Source organism: Penaeus vannamei, chromosome 11 (genome assembly GCF_042767895.1).
Source record: "Penaeus vannamei isolate JL-2024 chromosome 11, ASM4276789v1, whole genome shotgun sequence".
Classification (NCBI taxonomy): domain Eukaryota; kingdom Metazoa; phylum Arthropoda; class Malacostraca; order Decapoda; family Penaeidae; genus Penaeus; species Penaeus vannamei.
In genome coordinates, this window is record NC_091559.1 from 13,170,569 (window position 1) to 13,175,568 (window position 5,000).

The 5,000-nt window shown below is 51.7% G+C and overlaps 1 protein-coding gene across 6 annotated transcripts in view; it reads right to left on the reverse strand.

Moving 5' to 3' along the window:
* The window catches only part of Ack-like (activated Cdc42 kinase-like), a 102,593-nt gene that overhangs the window by 27,688 nt on the left and 69,905 nt on the right, over positions 1-5,000 (reverse strand). The window contains exon 1 of one of the 6 annotated variants that reach the window (XM_070127007.1): positions 4,164-4,537. The exons of the other annotated variants lie outside the window; for them this stretch is intronic. The gene's annotated coding sequence lies outside the window, so the exon portion shown is untranslated. Of the gene's footprint in view, positions 1-4,163; positions 4,538-5,000 lie in introns of those variants that run through there. 6 annotated transcript variants of the gene reach the window in all.

Genomic DNA, 5,000 nt, shown 5'->3' on the forward strand with positions numbered 1-5,000 from the left:
CAGGAGTCACTTCTATGGCGAGTGAATATAGCATTTCATCCCAGCTGATTGGACATGCGTAGGCGGGCGGCGGTGCGGCGAGGTCGACCGGATCGAGTGTCGAGTGCCCCGAGCCCGTCCGTCAACCTGTCAACCTGCCCCGTGTCTTCCTTCCGCCGTTCAGTCAACAATTTGTCCGAGGGAGCGTTGGGTATGGCTCTGGCCCTGGAAAGGCACTGGGGCGAGGGAGACGGCCTGGCACGGAGGGGAATGGGATGGCCTGGCACTAGTGTCAATGGGTTGGACTCACACTGGTGTCAGTAGGATAGACTGGCACTACTGTCAAGGGGATGGCCTGGCCCTGAGGGAATGGCATGGCCTGGCACTGAGGGATTGACATGGCCTGGCACTGGTGTCAATAGGATGGACTGGCACTGAGCTGAAAGGGAGGTCAACGAGAATGCCCAACTTCAGGGCACTAAACTCTTCCAGGTGGCACTGGCAGGTCGGACAGTACTAAGCAACTAAAATGAATAAGCCAACCTTCATTCCAGTTAAGAGGTGAAAATACGAGCTGTTTCCCTCTGTCTCTTTCGAAGGACACAGCTGCCCCTAGAGATACAGTATAGAGCGAACGAGGCCAAATCGCAGTACCCTGTCTGCAAATCTCGGTTTTCTGCCTCAAATGCTTACGGTATCCACCCGCCTACAACGAATGAATCATACCTACAGCGAAGCAAGATCCCCGTCTCTTTCATAACTCCCACATCGCTCAAACAAACCCGAAGTGTCAATCTCATTTCTCCTCCGCAAATGACAAACAAACACCTTCCAGACCCGAGGGTTTTAGGGGATCAACGTTAGGCGGACACTGAGCCTCGTCTCGGGTTACGCAAGGCTGCCACGCGCTTGCTCTTTGGTCGTTTCCTCGCGCGCCGGGAAGGACTCGCAGGCTCCGGAAGCTATTGCACGCTGGACGCAAACGCGACGCAGACAAACACGGGTCCTCGCAAACACACACACACACACACACAGATCCCCACGGACACGCACGCGCACGCACACACACACACACACACACAGACCCCCATGAACATGCACGCACGCACGCACGCACACACACACACACACACACGTTCACCAATAATCCCAAAGCACAAGAAACTCAAGCAATACGGAATTCAAAACGCCCAGGACACTACCACTGATTATAATAAAGAAAATCAAGGGCCGCAGCGCGCACTTCCCGTTGGGTCTTCGTGGCTGCAGACTCGTAAACTCCGCGAAGAGCTGTTGCAATTTGCCTTAAGAGAGCGAGGCACGGAGGGAGGGGGAGGGGGGAGATAGGGAGGAGCAGGGAGGAAGCTCTCCGTCGTGACCTTGGGAGGGAGGCAGAGAGAGAGAGAGAGAGAGAGAGAGAGAGAGAGAGAGAGAGAGAGAGAGAGAGAGAGAGAGAGAGAGAGAGAGAGAGAGAGAGAGAGAGAGAGAGAAGAGAAGGCGAGAGATAGATAGATAGATAGAGAGAGAGAGATGGTGAGAAACAGAGTAGGGAGAGAGAGAGAGATGGTGAGAAAGTAAGAGAGCAGGAAGTGAGAAAGAGAAGTGTGGGAAATAGGAAGAGAGAGGGAGGTGGGGTGAGAAAAAAGAAAGCGAGAGGACAGGGAAAAGATAAAGAGATAAAAGAAAAGAGGCGAGGTGATGAGAGGAAAGGAAAGCAAATTAGAGGCGAGCAGAGGAGGAGAGAGAGAGAGAGGAGAGAAGCGAGCAAAGAAGTGACGAGAAGAGAAGGGAAGAAACAAAAGGAAAAGAGAGGAGATGAGAGGCGAGCAAAGAAGCGACGAGAAGAGAAGGGAAGAAACAGGAGGAAAAGAGAGGAGACGAGAGGAGAGGAATCCAGAAAATATCCAAAAGCCTCGGCCGGCGTCAAGTTGGCTCAATAGAAGTGTAACGAGATAGGCCGCGGGTTGAATTGTGCCGGGCGCCTCCCGGGCCGCCCCGCGCGCCACAGCCTCAGATGCCCCGCGCCACCGCACCCCTCCTCGCCCTCTCCTTTTCCTCCTCTCTTCCTCCCTCCCTCCCCCCTTATTTACTCCGCTTCCTCTTTTTTCCTCTTCTCTTCCCCCTCCCTCCTCTCTTACTCCTTTTCCTCTTTTTTTCCTCCCTCCCTCCCCTCCTACTCCCATTCATCTTCCCCTTCCCCTCTCCCACTCTCTCCCGCTTCTCTTCCCCCAATTCCTCTCATACTCCCATTCCTATTCCTATTCTCCCCTCTCCCTACTTATACCCCTCCCTCCTCCTTCCCCTTCCCCTCCCTTTCCCCTCTCACATCTCACCTGTCCAGAGAGTACGCTGATGAGCCGCCACCTGTTCTCTCTCTGAAATTACACTCTTTGCCTTTCCCGACATTTTTATTTCATTTATGGTCCGTGTGAAAATCCTCTTCATCATCATCGCAACAATCAAAATCTAAATAACAAATATAATAAGTGCAATTATAATAATATTGACAATAGTGATAACCACAACAGTGATGATGATGATGATGAAGTGAAGATGGTGATGATAAGATAATAATGACGATAATAACAACGATACCAAACTACACCAAATGTGAGCACACACTCCACGAACACCACCGCCACCCTCCCCGGCCGCGCCACATGTGGACCACCGCTGGACGCGCCGCCGCCGCAGCCATTCGAGGGAGACTCGGCCGGACCGCCGGAATTCCTCGACACGGCCGTCATGCGCCCGCACACTCACGCCGCTTCTACCGCACGGTTGTAAAGATAGTCATAACAAATAAGTAATACACATATAAATAAATAAATACGAGAAAAATAAGAATAAATGAAAAGTATAGGAATAAATAAAATAAATAATCAAATATAACTGATGGTGCCAAGAAATTTCTCATTTAATAGAGAGAGAGAGAGAGAGAGAGAGAGAGAGAGAGAGAGAGAGAGAGAGAGAGAGAGAGAGAGAGAGAGAGAGAGAGAGAGAGAGAGAGAGAGAAAACAATACACACAGAAAGAAACAACAAAAGTAAGACACAAATGAAAATAAAATCAACCCAGAAGAAGAGGAGAAATTCCAGAGACACATCACAGCGGTCTCACTGTATTTTTTTTTTTTTTTTATAATGGCGGGAAATAATTTGATTTTCACGCCGGGGTCGCACTTCAGCGGCGGTAATTAAGTGCCATCACGGCCGCCCTCTTGTTCTCGCTCAGATTTAATCGGGTGACGTCGTGGGCGCGATGTGAACCAACACTTGGAAAATTTACTCGAGTAGAGAGAGGGCGTGTGAGAGAGAGAGAGGGAGAGAGAGAGGGAGAGAGAGAGAGAGAAAGACAGAGAGAGAGAGAGAGAGAGAGAGAGAGAGAGAGAGAGAGAGAGAGAGAGAGAGAGAGAGGGAGAGGGAGAGAGAGAGAGAGAGAGAGAGAGAGAGAGAGAGAGAGAGAGAGAGAGAGAGAGAGAGAGAGAGAGAGAAAGAGAGAGAGAGAGAGAGAGGGAGAGAGAGAGGGAGAGGAGAGAGAGAGAGGGAGAGGAGAGAGAGAGAGAGAGAGAGAGAGAGAGAGAGAGAGAGAGAGAGAGAGAGAGAGAGAGAGAGAGAGAGAGAGAGAGAGAGAGAGAGAGAGAGAGAGAGAGAGAGAGAGAGAGAGAGAGAGAGAGAGAGAGAGAGAGAGAGAGAGAGAGAGAGAGAGAGAGAGAGAGAGAGAGAGAGAGAGAGAGAGAGAGTGAGAGAGAGAGAGAGAGAGAGAGAGAGAGAGAGAGAGAGAGAGAGAGAGAGAGAAAGAGATAGCGATAGAGAGAAAGAGAGAGAGAGAGAGAGAGAGAGAGAGAGAGAGAGAGAGAGAGAGAGAGAGAGAGAGGGAGAGAGAGAGAGAGAGAGAGAGAGAGACAGAAAGAAAGATTGAGAGAGAGAGAGTGAAAGAGAAAAAGGGGGGGAGGGAGAGAGGGAGAGAGAGAGAGAGAGAGAGTGAAAGACAGAAAGAGGGAGAGGGAGAGGGAGAGAGAGAGAGACCGATCTGGTACCGCACACGCCACTTGAACACTGAACAACCACCACAACTGGGAAGCGATGAAGACCTCATTAAATACTTAAAGAGAAAGAAAGAAAGAAAAAAATTGAGCATGTAGACGAGACAAGCACGCCAACCACGCACGCAGGATAAGCTCACCTGCGACGACTCCTTGGCGCACGCAATCCTTCGCACACGCAGTCCTCCTGTGCACGAAAAGCGCTAACTCACACAGTCCTCACAGTCCTTTATCGCACTTAATCCTTTAGCTCATGGAGTCATCAAGTGCACGCAATCTTCAAGTTCACAAAGTCCTTTAGGACACGCACTCATATAAGGCACGCAATCTTAGTTGCATATAATCCTTTAGTGTACGCACTCATCTAGTACACGCAACCTTCGACGCACGCAAACACGGCAGCTTCCCCGGCGGTGACTCCAGCGAGGCAGCGACCAGCGGAGCGCGCGAGCCACTCCTTTCGGCGGGCGAGCGGCGGAGAGACGCGCGCGGGAGGCGAGGCAGCGCCACACTGACTGACTGAAGGACGGCGTCGGCCGGGAGGCTCCTACGCCAAGGCTGGAGGGGGGGGGGGCGTCATGAGGCGGCGCGCGGAGGCTGTGACGGAGCGATCGTCTCTCGATCTTTAATACGACGCCGCCTCATGACGTCCCCTGATAACCAACCTCATGACATCGCCTCATAAGCCACTGTATGTGTCGCCTCGTAACCCACTTCATGATGCCGCCTCATGACGTTCCCTGATAACCCACCACATGACATCGCCTCATGACCCGCCTCATGACCCCCCTCACGCCGCCTTCCTCAATAGCTCCTGGCGCCATCGCCTTCGGCTCCCGCGCTGGACCACCCACCCACACTCTACGCCCGCACAAGACCTACGTAATTATTTCATTTCGTCCGACGTGCTTGAACATCGGAATCCGTTTCATCCCAAAGTCAGGACCTAATGTCATGTTTTAAAGATATATCATCGA